This window comes from Felis catus, chromosome C1 (assembly GCF_018350175.1).
Source record: "Felis catus isolate Fca126 chromosome C1, F.catus_Fca126_mat1.0, whole genome shotgun sequence".
Lineage (NCBI taxonomy): Eukaryota > Metazoa > Chordata > Mammalia > Carnivora > Felidae > Felis > Felis catus.
In genome coordinates, this window is record NC_058375.1 from 24,932,806 (window position 1) to 24,950,120 (window position 17,315).

A 17,315-nucleotide genomic window follows, 5' to 3' on the forward strand; every position below is an offset into this window, starting at 1 on the left:
CTCGTTACTTCCATTCAGACTATTAACCAGACCTTGTCAAACAAGCCGAATCTAACGGCAAGGGAGGCTGGGAATTGTAGGGGCGGGGGGGGGGGGAGCCATGGACTATTTAGTAAGCCATATTATCAAAGCCACAGCTCCCTAGAGTTGTTTTTTACTCTGTCCTCAGTGCCAAATGTCCCGATCAGTGGCAGGGTCCCTTCAAGGAGGTGTGTGCCTGTGGTGGGGATGAAGGGTAGAGAAGAGGCTGCCTTGTTCCTTGGGTCAGACTGTGTCTGAAGGAGACAGGGACTCCTGATTCCAGGCAGACCCAGACGGCTTTTAGTTGTTTCTCCCCACACAGCTGTCAGAATCCAAGCTTGCTAAAAAGCTCAACACTGAATGTTTGCTTGTCTTGGCACTGGCGTCCAAACAAACTCTGCCTCAGCTCAAAGCCGCCACCATCAGTGCTTTGGCAGAAAGCTGACCTCTCATAAATGCCATTGAACTTTGCAATGGCCCCATTCCTTTCCTACTGGGTTTTCTTCCCTCCTGGATCCATCACCCTTGAATCGAGGGACTAAAGCAATTCCTCCTACTTTTTTTTTTTTTTTTTTTCCTGTGTCTCCACTTGGTGGAGACTGAGTAGTGACTCAGGGGGATGGCACGAGAGAAAGAAGGATTCTTACTCATTTTTCACTCATTCAGTAAACATTTATGATTACTTGTGCTAGGCTGTTTGTCAGGCACTAGGATCATGGAGATGAAAAACAGAGCCTAATGAGGGTTGCAGACAGGAAAGCAGGTCATTGGGATACTAGGTGACAAAGACACGGACAGGCCAGAGGAGGGCAATGGCAAGCCTTGCTCGGGGTAGTCAGGGATGGCTTTCCGAGGAAGAGCCCTTTGAGCTGGGTCTCAAGTGAGGAGTAGAGTAGGGAGTCGACACTAGTCAGTAGGGGAAAGGGCAGAGGGAGTCTGGAGGAAAGGCATAGGAGTACAGACACAGGATCAGTCTGACAAGTGTGGACAGCAACGTGTGACAAGAGTGGAGAATGTCCGAAAGGATGCGAGAGAGAAGAGAGAATGGAAAGCCTCTGTGTTATGACTCCATTGGATGCAAGGAAGAGAAACCCAACATGAACTAGCTGATGCTAAAAGAGGAGGTTGACTCAGGCAATCCTTTGAGACAAGTACTACAGCAAAGGGGCCCAAGGACCCACTGCAGCCAGGGAACCACCTGCACTCCTCCATCATTCATCTTTGCTTCTCTGCCTGGAAGCTCCCCCGCCTCCTTCTCTTCCTCTTCCTCCTCCTTTTAACTGGGGTAAAGTATACATTACATAAAATCTACCATTTTTACCAATTTTTTTAGTGTTCATTTTTGAGAGAGAGAGCGAGCGAGCATGATGGAGGGGAAGAGAGAGGGAGACAGAGGATCTGAAGGGGGCTTCAAGATGACAGCAGAGAGCCCGATGCGGGGCTCGGACTCTCAAACCGTGAGATCATGACCTGAGCCAAAGTCAGACACTTAATGGACTAAGCCACCGAGCTGCCCTGCATTTTTACCAGTTTTATGTGTGCAGTTAGGGACATTAAGTATATTCACGTTGTTTGTGCAACTTTTGTTACCATGCATCTCCAGAACTTTTTTCTCTCTCAAACTGAAACCCTGTACCTATTAAACAGTAACCCTCTCATCTCCCTACTGTGGCTTTTCAGACCACTTTCCTCTCTAGGCTGGAACTGTGCCCAACAGCAATCCCCAACTCATGCCTTCTAGCTCCCTCACCAGAGAGATGAGAAATTCTCTTCCCTTTGTTCCAAATCCCCAAAATCCCGCAGGAGGATTCTGACTGACCAGGCTTGGTCACATGCTCACTCACACCCTTGATCATAGGGAATGGGATGCCATGATTGATAGTTCCCACCTGGACCATATGTTAGGCCAGGCGAAGAGCAATTCTTGTTTTCCGAAGAAGGGAGGGGCCAAAAGTGACCAGGTGAAATATGAAACGTTCACCAGAGATAGGTTGGGGCCAGGTCACCAGAAGCCTTGAACACCAGGCTGAGGACCTCAGCTTTTATTCTGTTATGCAGCGGGGCATTGTGGGAACATTTTGATCAAGGAGAGCGATATGTACAATGAGGTTGGTCTGCGAAATCAGCTTTCTTGAGCCTCTATTTTTGAGCTTTCTCTTGCCTTTCAAGGTTGCTCTGAAAGGTAATTTTTATTCAGATGTCACCTGAATACCAACTGGGCCCCAGCTCCTTCCCCTGGCCTCAGAAGTGACCCCTACCTCTTATGACCCCTACTTTTGGCAGTCCAATCTGGGTCACCTCCTGTCTCCTGGGTTTCCTGGCCCTTCCTCCCCACCTGCTTCAATGAGTGGCCTCTCCATTCCCCTAGACGTTCTCCTGCCCCTGACCTGTCCTCCAACCCCCCAAGTCCAGTTAACCTCTAAAGTGTTTCTAGAACCTCTCTTGGCTTCAGGCCTCATTATTTCCCTTGCCTGGACTTTGGCCCCAGCTCCTCAGTTGGACTCTTTTGTAAAGCCACCAACTCATGCCAATCCCTTCTACAGTTCCCACTGTCAGCCTCATCTCCTTCCATGCCTCTTAGAATTGAGCTATTTGACCTTTTTTTCCTAAGTAATCTCTACACTCAACATGGGGCTGGAACTCACAACCTGGAGAGCAACAACCACAGGCTCTACCGACTGAGCCGGCCAAGCGCCCCTTAAAAATATGGGAGGCTTCACGAATTTGTATGACATCCTTGTGCAAGGGGCCATCTAATCTTCCCTGTGCCATTCCAATTTTAGTATATATGCTGCCAAAACGAGCACCATTTGGCCTTCTTGATGCTATCTAGGCATGCCCAGAATTACCAAGTTTCGCTTCCTTTGCAGATGCTGGTCCCTCTGCCTCTTACGCCCTTCCCGCCTCTCTTCACTTGGTGTAATGACATGCATACTTCCAGGCTCATTTCCATGGTCACAGCCCCCCTTTCTACAGTCAGCCCCACCACCCTCCCACCTTTGTGTCCCCAGGGCACGGTGTAGATAACTCTAGTATCACACCTATTACTAGGATGACCATATAATTTACTGTCCAAGCCCAGGACACTTTTGAGAACGAACGGGGACACTATTATTTTTTCTTATTTAATGTTTACTCATTTTTGAGAGAGAGAGAGTGCGTGCACTCAGGGGCAGGGAGGGTCAGAGAGAGAGGGGAACGGAGGACCCGAATCAGACTCTGTGCTGACAGCAGAGAGCCTGATGTGGGGCTCCAACTCAAGAACCATGAGATCATGACCTGAGCCAAAGTCAGAAGCTCAACCAACTGAGCCACCCACGTGCCCCCAGGAACGCTGTTATTAATTAACTGCCCTGGTTCAACGGGTGTCAACTGGTCTCTTTCAGGCAAAGAAGGAGGTAGACTCGCCCACCCATACCTGGCATTGTTGTAAAACCTGGCACTTAACGTTTTCATTTGTCTTGTTCATGTCTCTTAGATAGTATTATTATCCCCCATTTTTAAGATGAAAGGATGGAGACTTTGAGAGAGAGGAGATTTGTGGTCACATAGCCAGAAGGAGACAAAGCTGGCCTGGGAAGCCAGATCATTAGATTCCAAACCCTGGACTCTTCCGACTCTAGAGGTCATTATATACCACCACACCTGACCCCTCCAATACCAGAGTCTTATGTTGTTTAGGTTGGTCATGTGTGGTCCCCCTAGATGAAAGGTAGAAATGGTGTCTGACTCGTCTTGTGCACTGGCCTAACATAGAGAAGGCCCCAGGGCACGTTTGTTACACAGATGACTTCTTGAGGATAGAACTGTGTGTCTCACCTTAAATTCTGTTGTCCCTTCCACGGCTAGTACCTAGCACGGGACTTGCCGTGCATCTATTCATTTAATAAAAATTTATGAAGCACCTAGTATGTGCCGGTACTGTGTTGGTGATACAGTGATGAGCAAAACGACAAGGTCCCTGTTCTCATGGAGCTTACTGTTCAACAGCAATCACACAAACATACAGTATAAACTGGGATAAATCCTAAAGGAAAATACCCGGTTCTGAGGTTTAAGAAATATTTTGGAGGTAAATTTAATAGGTTTCGGTCATAAATTTGATGGGGGATAGCAAGATGGACATGGCTATTGGGTTTTTGCTTAAAACAGATGGCGAAACAAAGAAGGAGCAGTTCGGGAGAGACTGCGGTCGGTTTGGATGTGTGGGACTTGAGGTGTGTGTGGGATTTCTAAATTTTTTGTTTAATGTTTACTAATCATTTTTGAGAGAGAGACAAAACGTGAGCAGGGGAGGAGCAGAGAGAGAGGAAGACACAAAATCCGAAGCAGGCTCCAGGCTCTGGGCTGTCAGCACAGAGCTTGACGCGGGGATCGAATTCACGAACCCCGAGACCATGACCTGAGCCCAAGTCGGAGGCTCAACCAACTGAGCAACCCAGGCACCCCCTTTAAAAAAAAATTTTTTTTTAATGTTTATTTATTATTTTAGAGAGAGAGACAAAGCGTGAGCAGGGGAGGAGCAGAGAGAAAGAGTGTCTGTGGGATTTCTATTTGAATCTTCCCCACTTCCAGCCAGGTTAACTGATTCGCCCAAAGCTGCAACATTGTGGCAAGTAACACAAACCTGCTTCAGCCAGTCCTCGCAAAGCTGGCCTCCAGGTAGCACGGTAGGAAAAGGGACAGATGGGGGAAGGCAGGAGAGACGCAGAGAAGGGATGTGTTCACTGAGACAATAATCAGACCTCCCAAGCTGCAGGGAGGATCTCGGCGAGAAGCCAGGGTCCTGGCAGCGGTTAACAGGACAGAGAGCCCGGGCCCCGCCCTACCCTGCTCGGCGCTGGGCCAGAGCATCCCCTGCGAGCCCGGACACGCAGGAGGGACTGCTCCGTGCCTGGAAATCCGAGCAGCCGGGCAGGCAGGGCTGCGGAACCGCCAATCGGGCTGCGCCTGGTGGCGGCGCCACGTGACCGGCCTCCTTCCCCCACCCCCTTCTCCGGCCTTCCAGGGAAGACGGGCATCCCCGCCACCCCGCCGCCCCCGCCCCTCGCGTGCCGCAGCGGCGCGGGAGGGCGCGAAGGCGAGGGGCCGGGATTCCGCCGCAGTCCGCTGCGGCGCAGGGGAGGGGAGGGGGGGATAGACGAACCCGTCGCGGCCGCGGCGCCTGCAGTGTTTTCCGTCAAGGTCAGGCGTACCCGTTCCCGCGCAAGGCTGTCTCCAGAGTCCCTCCCTTGCCATCGTCCCAGCCATTCCCGCCGCCGCTCCTGGCCGCAGCGTCCCGGGCCCTCCTGGATCACGGCCTCAGCCTCTCGCTGGGCTTTCTGGGGGGCCATTCGGAGGGATGGGAGGGTTTCAGTCCATCCCGTTCACGAGCTGCCCAGCCCCTTTTCTCATATGCACACCCCATGCTGTGTCCCTGCTCTAAACCCCACGCTGGCTCCCAGTGTCCTGTAAGAGAGCATTAAGGCCCTACAGAACCAAGCCCCAGTTTAACCCTTTACAGCCCCCTAGCCCAGAGACCCAGTTCCTCCGGACCCCTTGCCCTTCCAGGAACAGTCACCGATTGCATACTTAAGTGACTACTGTTGCCGTATCTTCTGCCTAAGGTACCCTTTGCGAACCTAGCACATTTATAGACCCAATTTGATTGTAATAACGCAGTGGAGGGTGGAAACCGGTGCCGAAATGCCCTTTAACAAAGGTCACAAAGTTGAAAGCCTACAGGGATCAAGCAGGAGAAATAAGGCCAGTGGGTGACAGCACAAGAAAAACCTGTCTAAAGGGCAGAGACTCTGCTCTCCATTCAGGCCAACATGCTCCTTGGGAGGAATGTGGGTCCTACGATGACCGATATTACGAGTTTGCATGAAATGCCACAAATCCAGATATTCATGTGTAATCTTTGAATTTTTAAGTGTTGATTTGATTTCTTAAGAACATCCCTGCGGGCCAGTTGCAGCTCATAGATCCTCAGCATGTGACTTCCTGTCCTAGAGAAGAGGATGGCTTTGGTTGGGAAAACACTTTGAAAAACTGTTGAGGGTGAAAGTTTGTTCTTGAAGCTCTGAGACACAGCTGCTGTGGAGGCAACAAGAAAGTGGACTAGGATTTGAATTTTTTCCTAAAACGACACTGGATGTTTTAAGCTACCGAGCACTCAAGAGAATATACCAGAAACTGGAGGACTGGGTCTTGAAAATGGGGGAGGCAGGTCTGCAGCCAGCAGCGAGCCAGGGTCACCCACCCACCACCATCAACTACCAGGAATGATTGCAAACATTTTTTCCCTACCTGTGGGGGCTATGAGAAGGCGGGGAAGGCACCCTGTGGTGCTTTACTCATGGGGGTGTCGTGGGTGGCTGGGTGAGGGAGAGATAGGAGGGAGAGCCAACCCTTCCAACCTCTATGGCTTCCCACGGTGGGATAATGCCCGGAATGGAAATTGGAGAGCTTCTTAGGAAGAGGGAATTGGAGACAATAGCCAAACTATGGCAGCTGTCCCAAGGCTGAAGGGCTGGGGACAATGGAAAAGGAAGCAGAAGAGAAGGCTGAGGCCATCTAGGGAACCAAGTTATTTTTAGTTCACCCTGAGGTTTTTTGTAACTATGATGTGATGCCCTTCTCTGTCTCCCATCCCTGGAAACCTTCAAAAAAAGCCTCCTATACTCACTGAGGCTGCCTAGATTGGGGTGTTGTGGAAATAGTGGAGGGGGCCAAGTTTTACATCTATTTTGGGATAATGTTGACCAAAGACAGTACAGGCTGAAGCAGGCGCCGGGTCAGGAGAGATCAAGTGTCCCAGGAATTTGCAGTAATCTTGAAGAAGGTTTTGCAGTGGGTGCTTGGGCTCATCTTGTGAGGATCTCAAGGGGTCAGGCGGCCCCTGGCTGACCTCTAAGTTGCAATAATGAAGAACCAGCTACAATTCACCGAGTTCTTGCTTGTGCCCCTGTGCCACACGTATGCATTATGTCTGTTATCTCTGCAGTGATTGTGTGAGTCATACTCTCCTATATGAGGCATTCCTCATAGCCCCCATTTTACAGATGAAGAAATCAAGGCCCAGAGAAGTGAAGGGACTTGCCCAAAGCCACAGAGATTTAAAAAAAAAAAAAAAAAGTGGACTGGATCTGCTCTCCAACTGATTGCCCCCCCCCCCAAAAGAAATTGTCCTCTTGTCTGGGGTTTTCATGGGCAGCACTTGCCGTGCAGAGTTATAAGTACCATTTTGCCTTGCATGCCTGTCCTCTCGACTCATCTGTGAGGGGACAGGAGCCATGCTGCTAATTGACGTGCCTGGCACACAGTGGGTACTGAATACATAGTAAGTCAGTTCATTTAAGGAAGGTCAAAAGCAGTGCCCTCAAGCCTCAAATCCCTGTGTCCTTGAGCCAGTCATACACCCTCTCTAGGCCTAGATGCCTTCTGTGGAATAGGAATTATATACAGACCTCACAGGATTATTGGTGGATTTACATGAGACCAAGTCATAGAATTTCTGGAAATTGCCATACAACCGGCAGCTGTTGCTGCTGCTGCTGATGATGGTGGTGGTGACTGAGGAAGGAGCAGGGAAGGAAACCAAGATCCGGAAGTTCCAGCACTGCATCAGCTCAGACGGGAAATTCTCAGGAGGGCCTGCCGGTGTGCAATTTCCAAGACTGCTGTGTTTTTATATGTTCATCACTGTTGGGAGACCTACTACGTGCCAATGCTTGATCTCATTTCAATAAACACTCTGGTTTTCAGTGTGCTCTCGGCTGGAGCGGCCGCCCTGAGGAGAAGGCCATCCCACCTGCAAACATGGGGCATGTGTGACTCCAGGGAGCTACTTCTGCTGTGGTTCCCGGTGCTGGCAGTGGGTGGCACTGAGCATGTCTACTGGCCTGGCTACAGGCTGTGTGCCATCGGGGCTCCCAAGGGCCCCGAGTCGAGACTTTTGTGTAGCGAATGTACCAACCCTTCCTCACCACCTGTGACAGTTCTGAGCCTGCAGCACCTACTGGACCATCTACAGGACTGCCTACTGCCGCGGCCCTGGGCCAGCCTCCGCCAGCCTTCGCCATGCCTGCTGCCCTGGCTGGAAGAGGACCAGCAGTCTTCCCAGGGCCCGTGGAGCAGCAATATGCCAGCCACTGTGGCAGAACGGGGGGAACTGTGTCCAGCCAGGCTGCTGTCACCGCTCTGCAGGATGGCAGGGCGACACCTGCCAGACAGACGTGGATGAATGCAGTGCTGGAGGGGGCACCTGTCCCCCGTGGTGTGTCAACACCGTGGGTAGTTACTGCTGCCAGTGTCGGGAAGGGCACGGCCCATCAGCAGATGGTGTGCTCTGTTTGCCCAAGAGAGGGACCCCCAGGGTAGCCCCGAACCCCACAACAGGAATGGACAGTGCGGTAGAGGAGGAGGTGCGGCGGCTTCGGTCAAGGGTGGATGTGCTGGAGCAGAAGCTGTAGCTGTTGCTGGCCCCACTGTACAGCCTAGCCTTGAGGGCCCTGGAGCACAGGCGGCCTGACCCCAGCAGCTTCCTGGCTCACCCCTTCCAGCAGCTGGACCGCATCGACCCTCTCTCTGAGTGAGCAGATCTCCTTCCTAGAGGAGCAGATGGGGTTCTGTTCCCGCAAGAAGGAGCTAGGACAGGCTTGGCCCAGGTCCCCGGCTCTGGCTACTGACAGCCCATGCCCACTGTGCTGGCCGGCACCGCTGCACCCCCACCAGTGGGCCCATGGCTGAGGGAAGGTACGAAGGTCCCATCGGGGGGCACCTCTGATCTGTGTCACAATAAAATGACGGCTCAGGGGAAAATAAAGCTCTGTGTTATTAAGAACAGATACTCAGTTATTTTCATTTTACAAGTGAGAAAATGAGGTTAGAGAGATGATGTGACTTCCCCAAAGGGAGCACAGCTGGAAAGTGGCAGAGGCAGGATTTGAACTTGGATCTGTGTGGCTCCAACAGTCTTTCCTCTGTTCACCAGAACATTTATCAAGCATCAACGAGGTGCTATGCCTCCTGCAGGGGCAGGGGATACAGGTCAAGTTGGGGAGGCAGACAACTCAGCAGACACTCACAATTCAGCATGATCATCTCTCTGCTGGGGGGATGGAGGTGGTAGAAGAGGGGCTGTTGCCTTAGCCTTGCCTTTCTCTGGCCCATGGACCCCTGAGGCACAAACTTGCCAAACGGCCTCTAAATCCCTCCACCCTAAAGTGAGGAGGAGGCACACCTTCATCCCTCCTCTCTGGGTAGAGGGGATTGTTGCAGTGGGGACCAGACAATAATCAACAGCCCTGTCCAAAAGAAATCCCCCCACAACCAGCCTCTCCTCTGCCTCTGTATCTTTGTGTCTGTGTCTGTTTCAGTTTCTTTCTCTCTCTCTCTCTCTCTCTCTCTCTCTCTCTCTCTCTCTCTAACACAAACACACTCCATGGTGACAAGAGGTAGGTGATGGGTTAATTCGGGTAGAACCAGTTTCTCCATCCTTCTGACATGCCCTGTCTGGGTGGTCCTTGGCATTTGTTGCCTCCGCTCTAAATGCAAAGTGACAGGAAACTCGCATTTAAAACCCCGTGATACATGTATTAAAAAGAAATCAGGAAGAAAAGTTCACCCAACCATCGATAGTGATTATCTCTGGGTAAAGTTACATGTAATCTCTATTTTCTTCTTTTTACTTATTTGCTTAAAACTTTTTTTTTTTTTTTTTTGCCATGGACTATTTGTGTAATCAGTAAAAATAAAAACAAAATTATCCTCCATTTTAACAATTCTGTGTGGCCTCACAGGTGTGGGAGAGGGTCTATTAGAAGCAATCTGACATGGGGTTTTGCCCTGAGCACAGCCAGAGCTGAACAAGACAGCATAGAGGGCAGAGGGGAAGAAGTGAGAGGTCATCGAGGATTAAAAACAAGAACCACTGTTCCTGAGAGCTTGCTCTGAGCCTAGGTCCTTCCTGGCTCTTGATGTGCATAGCTCATTTAACTCTCAAAGCCAGATTAGGAGTTAAGCTGTTGTTTCACAGCTGAGGAAACCAAGGATCCATTTTATATGAAAAGAAACCAAGATTCAGAGAGGTTCCATTCCTTGCCCAAGGACACACGGCTAGAAAGTGATAGAGGCAGGATTTGAACACAGATCTGTGTATTTTTAATTCTGGATTTAGAGGCCACTGCAAGCCCTCCCAATGGCATAGTGCTTTCGTATTCCCAGCGCTTCACACGCGCACACACACACACACACACACACACGCTCACATGTGCTCCCACATCCATGCTAGTACTGTGCAGAGAAGCAGGTGAATTGAAGATCATTGTCCCATTTTCCATGTGAGAAAATTAAGGACAGAGAGGGGGCTTGCTCATTGTAGTCAGCTGAGAAGTGGGTGCACTCCTAGAAGCCAGGCCTTCTTTCTCTTTTCTGGCAGTCCTCCTCCTCCTACTACCTTTTGCCAATTGCGGAGGCTTCCTTCTGGAAACAAATAACTCAAGGTAAATTGCTGACTGGACTTCCCCTTTCTTAAAACACAGGAAGCCTATGTTGTTTGCACTTGTGGGAGAACAATTTCGGGTCAGTTACAAAGTGGGTGGGGCCACATAGAGGATTGGGTCCTGCAGGGGCCTGGCTCCCAGCTACCTGAGCTGGCAAGAGATGTGGGGGGTTTTTCTTTCCTGGGGCTCATGTCAGTGTGTCTGCCAAAATTAGGTCTGAAGTTCCATCCCAAAAAGCTGACTGAACTATTATGGAATTTAGAAAAATGAGCCCAGTGGGTGCCTGAGTGACTCAGTCAGTTAGGTGTCGGACCTGGGCTCAGGTCATGATCTCATGGTTGGAGCCCTGTATGGGGCTCTCTGCTGTCAGCATGGAGCCCACTTCAGATCCTCTGTTCCCCTCTCTCTCTCTGCCCCTCCCCTGCTCTCTCCCTAAAAAATAAATAAACATTAAAAAAAAAAAAGAAAAAGGAAAATGACCCAGGAGGAGAGGGGAGCATTAATAATAATAATAATAATGGTGATTATGATGATAGCTCAGGTTCATGGTACATTGACCTTCGTACCAGGCACTCTGCTAAGTGACTGACACATGTGAACTCACTTGAGCCTCATAACAGCCCTAGAAAGAAGATTCTATAGCTTTGGAACAAAAACCAAAACAAAAAAATTCGATTCAAATCACAGCCATGCTGCTTCCCAGCTGCGTGACCTCGGGGGTGTTATTTACATTCATTCAACAAATATTTTTGAGCACCTACACTCACTACACTATGCGCCACACACCATTCCGTGAACGGAAGAAGGATCCCTGCTCTCTTAGTGCTTATATTCTACAAGGGGAAGCAGATAAACTGTAAACACAGTTAAGTTTTGTTAGAACGTATAAGGGCTAAGTACTGTTAGCATAAGTGCAGATGGGTATAGGGGTGGAGAGGCGATCCAATGTTAAACGGTGGTGTCAGGGACCTCACTGAGAAGATGGTATTTATGTAAAGCGTTAAGGAGGTGAGGGAGTTAGCCATGTAGATAACCAGGGACAATCTTTTCTAAGCAGAAGCCACGGCCGATGCAAAAGCTCTAAGCGTGCCTGGTGGTTTCAAAGAGCAGCATGAAGGCCAACATGGCTGGAACAGAAGGAGCCAGGGAGAGAGTCCTCATACCCCCAATAATGCCCCAGTCATTCTTCCTCATACCATGCTTTGTGTGTCCTTCGTCTCTTTTTTTAAAGTTTATTTATTTTGAGAGAGAGAGAGAGAGAGAGAGCACAAGTGGGGGGCGAGGGAGCGGCAGAGTGAGAGGGAGAGAGAGAATCTCAAGTAGGCTTCACACTGTCAGCCTGGAGCCCGACCTGGGGCTCGAACTCACAAACTGTGAGATCATGACCTGAGCTGAAACAAAGAGATGCTTAACTGACTGAGCCACCCAGGCACCCCCATCATCTCTCTTATCGTAATTTGTGATTGTTTTATTTATTTGGGTGTTTGCCTACTTCTTGTTTCCTCACTAGTGCTAAGCTCCTTATAAGCAGAGGACGTGTTAGTCTTGTTCAGTGCTCATCACAGAGAACATAGAAAGTGCTTAATTCTAGTTGAGTTAATGAGTTAAATCCATTCATCCATCCATCCAGTCATATTTATGATAGAAGCTCCCCATCACGTATAACACTATTTCTCGGGATACCTCACTCTGAGTTCCAGTTCAGAACAGTAGGGCAGAGGTAATAGTTAAGAGCATAGGCTCTGGAGCTGGGCTGCATGGCCATTCCAGGTCTCACTACTTACTAGCTGGGTGATCTCGTGCCTCAGTTTCCAAACCTGGAAACTGGCATCATAATAGTATCTCTCCCCAAGACTTGTAAGCAGTATCAGGTGTTTAGTGTTCATATATGTGTTGGATATTGGTGTTCTCCTTTCCTCCTGTATCAGATCCCCAAAGGAGAGTGAGAAGCGCACGGGGTGCCCGCAGCATCCCTCGTGCATGCTGCCATATCTGTGCACTCTCTACTGAAGCAGCATTCAGTGGAGTGGCATTCAAGCAATGGTTCCTTGCTGTATAGCCTCCCAGAGTGATTCTCTGGCCCTTTTCTGCCTGACAGTCTAGAGTGGACTCTTGTTTATAATCAAGCAAGCTAACTGCTACAGATATCAATATTGAGTACCTACTTCTATCCTGGTACTTTACCTTTCTTATTTCATTCACTCCTTACACAGACCTGAGAGGTAGTTATTAATAATCCTATTTTGCAGATGAGAGAACCAACTCAGAGAGGTGAAGTGACTTGACTAAGGTTGCGTAGCCAACGAGTGGCAGAGCCAGGGCTCACGTGGGACTCCACGCTGCTCTCTCTCCACATTGCTCTGGCACGATTTTCTCCTCTAGCACTTGCTGCTGTCTGTGAAGACAGCCCACAGCTCAGCTCTGCCTAGACAGAAGGAATGATGGGAGTCTGTCCCTAAGCCAGAAAGATAGACAGGTCTGGGCTGCCTGGGAGGAGTCCCAGTACCTGGAGGGGGACTATTTCTTGCCTGGGTCTGTGCTTCAACAGGAGAAGCCCTCCTCCCTGTTGCCCTGAAAGCCAGAAACATTTGGTCTCTGAGGTCTGAGCCCAACTGTCACTGGGTGGCCTGATTCCCATGGAAATGTGGAGAAGGAAAACATCTGGGCCTGCTGCAGTTGCCAGGCAACAACTAGCTACTCCCTCACTCTGACAGTCAAGGAGGCTGCCTTGATGCTGTCAGAGATTCTTGGATCTGATGCCTGGAGACCTTGATTCTGGTTCTGACTTGCAGGGCAAGTCCCTGCCCCTCTCTGGGACTCCGTTTCCCATCCCTTGTTTAAAGCGCGGTCAGACTGTGTTAGCCACAGTATGAGTAGACACTAGATAGCTGGAATCAGTGATGGCAGGGCCAGTCGTGGGGGAGAGCAGTGTCTGTCCTGTGCTAGCCTGCCCTGGCTCTGGTTACTAGCCGAGGGCAAGGGATGTTTCCTTTCTCCCCGCCCTCCCCCGCCGCAAGCAAATTCAGGCCAGCCAGACTCCATCCCAGGCCCACTCTTGCAGCTCAGTCTGGGAACCATCTTTGGACTCGCAAGTTAGGCAGAGTCAGTGAAGCTACCGCCTACCCAGAGTAGGGAGTTTCCTCCGTTCCTGCCAAAATGAAGCCACCCAGCTCTGGGTGTTTCCCTGAACACCCATCAGAGGACCTTCTGATGCTGTTTGCAGAGATTGCATGGATGGTAAACCCTGAGGGTGGTGTGTTTTGCAGCCATCAGCAGAGTCAACACGTTCCATTTCACAACCATTACAAAAAATGACAGCAGTTGCCGAGCCCAGCAACACATGCTTTATGTCCGTGATCTCATTTAATCCTCATGCAGTCCAGGGGGATGGGAACAAAGGCCTGTGTTTTACAGATGAAGAAATGGAGCTTCAGAGAGGTGAAATGACTTGCCCAAGTTCCCAGTAAATGACGGAGTCGGGACTCACGCTCTGAGCCAGTGCCATGGTCTGGGGGTTCGAATCACAGTCCCTCTGGGGGAGGGAGCAGGAAAGGCACAGCCTGCCCCAAGCCCCACTTTATAGATGGACAAACCAAGGCCCACAGGTCTGGACTGGTGACTGGCCCAAGGTCACACATAGCAAGCCAATATGAGAGCAGATTCTAGGAACACTTTCGCCAAAGCTTCACCTCACCATTCCAGAAAACAGAAAGTGCCCTAGGCATAAACAACAAATCCCATCTTAAGGAATCCCCAGCATTTCCTAGGAAGTAGAACAGTGCCTGGGGTTTGAAAGACCAGGATATCCTGAGGTTTCAAGGTTAGGGCTGAGCGTCCTAGCGTTCCTCTAGGCAGCAAGGCGGCTGGCCATGTTGTGTCACTCTTTGGGGCCTACCGTGGAGGTGTCATCTCTAATCACTCGCTGTGGTGGTTTGTGTGCCCAGGACATTCTCCCTCTCAGCTGCCTTGGCTGGTTAATGCCCACCTGCCCTTCAGATGTCAGTTTAATGTAACTTCCTCTGGGAAGGGCTCTGTGAACCCCCATGGTCTCCTAACCATACAGTCTAGTGAGTCTTCTCTTTTCCATAATTGCACTGACACCAGTTTGCCCTGTGGACTCGCACCAGAGGCACAGTTAACTAACACCAACTTCAGAACTCACCTTCCAGCCACTGACCTCCAGGTGCATCTCCAGAATTTGATATTATCCCCGCAAAAGCAAACTAATCTTTTTTTGAGAGAGAGAGAATGAGCAGGGAGGGGCAGAGAGAGAGGGAGACACAGAATCCGAAGCAGGTTCCAGGCTCTGAGCTGTCAGTACAGAGCCTGGTGCGGGGCTCGAACCCACAAACCATGAAATGACCTGCGCCGAAGGCGGACGCTTAACCAACTGAGCCACCCAGGTGCCCCACAAACTAATCTTTTAACACGCACTAGGATGATGACGCTTAATAGAAAAACAGATTGGAATCATCCCTGCTGCTGCCAGGAGCACTCCTGAATTCTCTGCTCCACCTCAATTCGTCCCTAAAGGTAGAGTCTTTTTCCTAAGGGGAGAGAAGCATTAATGTCCCAATATCTCAAGATGGCTTTAATTACCTCTTTCAGCCCAGGTCTCAGACCCAAGTATGCAAAAGATTCAGTGTGCATTATAGGCACTTTAAGGGCTTTTAAATATAATTTTGAATGCTATGCCCTTTCCACCTGAGGGCTGACTTTATAGAGGTAAACCTCCTTCAGAGACAACCCTCACCATGTGAGAGGGTATTGGATTTCTAACCCCCTCTCCCACTCCTAGACCAGAAACCCCATGAGCATCTGTTTGGGTCCATCTCTCTGTACCCATATCCAGCACCATGCTGGGCACAGTCAAGGGAATGAATCACATTTGCTCACTTGTGGAAATAAGACCGGCAGTGGTCTGTGTGGGTCTAGGTGACTATAGATGCTCCCCAAGGCTGGAAGCCACTTAAACATCACTTTGCACTCGCTCCCCTGCATACATAAGGCCAGCAGCAGTGTGAGTGTGAATGTGTGTGGATTTGTGTGGAAACTTATGCAAAAACCAGAGGCAATTACGTTTGAATCAATTTCCTATTGCTTCAGTAACAAACTACCATAAATTGAGTGGCCTAAAACAATGACAGTTTCACTGTCTTACAGGTGGAGGTCAGAAGTCCAAAACGGGTCGTACAGGGTCTATAATCAAGGTGATGGCAGAGCTTCGCATTTCTTCTGGAGACCCTTAGGAAGAATCTGTTTTCTGGGCTGTTTAGCTTCTAGAGCTGCATTCCTTGGCTCTGGCCCTTCCTCCGTCATCAAAGCCAGCAGCACAGCACCTTCAGACCTCTCTCTCTCTTTGCTTGTCTCCACACATTGCCTTCTCTCTCGCAAGGGCCCTGTGATGACAACGGCCCCACCCTGATAATCCAGGGTGGTCTCCCCATTTTCAAGATCCTTAATTTAACCACATCTGCAAAGTCACTTTTGCCATATAAGGTCATGTTCACAGGTTCTGGGGATTAGGATCTGATATCTTTGGTTGGCCTTTATTCAGCCTGACTTGCTCCATTGAGCAAGACACTCAACACATGTTTGGTGAATTGCATCATAAGAAAGGGAAGAATACTGCTCCAGCAGAGAGCCCACACATGAGATCCTAGATCCCCACCTCCCCCCAAGGCTTTGCTGTTGTTCTGCCCCCAGAATACTGGTAACTCCTGCTCCAGCCTCTTCCAGGCATCACAATTTTTATTCTTATTTTATATCATGAATAAACGGTTTATAAGTTTGTTACCAAACGACAGAATCTTGATTTCTATTTATCAATGAATTGAACAGAAGAACTGTTTCGGTTAGGCATGAACTTATCTGGAATCTGGAAGGCCTGGATTCAAACCTAGGCTTTGCCACTTACTAGCTGTCAACAATAATTTTAGGGGTGCCCGGGTGGCTCAGTTGGTTGAGTGTTACCTCTGGGAGAAGACTCAGATGATATACATTGTTTTGCTTGCTTTTTGATCTGTAAAATGGGTATAATAACAGAACCTCCATTGTAAGGTAGTTGTGACAAATAAGATAATGTATAATGTAATGTGGGTTTCAAAGTGTGGTTCCAAGACCAGCTCCATTAATACTACCTGTCAGTTAGACCCACCCCTGATATATGGAATCAGAGACTCTTCAAATGGGGCCCGGAAATCTATGTTGCAACATTCCTTTCAGAGAATTCTAGTGTAGCTCAAGCTTGAAAGCCATTTATATATATGCCTTTATGCCTTGCCTATATATATGCCTATATATAATTATATTATGTACTGTATAACATACCATATGTTATAGATACACTTAACATAGTTAATATGCTATATATTGTATTACATATAATGTGCTAGGTGTAAGGAGCCTGGCATACAATAAGCACTCAACAAATGGTTCTCGTTATTGGTTTTTGCTTTTTTTAAATGTTTATTTATTTTTGAGAGAGAGAGAGAGCATGAGTGGCAGAGGGGCAGAGAGAGAGGAAGACACAAAATCCAAAGCAGGCTCCAGGCTCTGAGCTGTCAGCACAGGGCCCGACGTGGGGCTCAAACCCATGAACCGTGAGATCATGACCTGAGCCAAGGTCAGAAGCTTAACTGACTGAGCCACCCAGTGCTTACTATTGATAGTTCCAGCACGTTCCCTCTGAGATGTTGAGTTGGGCGTGTATCCCTCCCCCTTCATATCCTACAAACACTGTACATGTTAGGGAGGTCTCCTAATGCAACCTATCACCCACACAACTGCCCTACAATGAGGCGGTCT

At 49.4% G+C, this 17,315-nt stretch overlaps 1 non-coding gene and 1 pseudogene across 1 annotated transcript; one reads left to right on the forward strand and one right to left on the reverse strand.

The window, feature by feature from the left end:
* Positions 1–2,721: 2,721 nt before the first annotated feature.
* On the reverse strand, positions 2,722–2,828 carry LOC111562063. The gene has a single exon (XR_002745122.1). It is a non-coding gene; the product is annotated as a U6 spliceosomal RNA (small nuclear RNA).
* Positions 2,829–5,034: 2,206 nt separating this feature from the next.
* Positions 5,035–10,686, forward strand: LOC109502213 (annotated as a pseudogene).
* Positions 10,687–17,315: the final 6,629 nt, after the last annotated feature.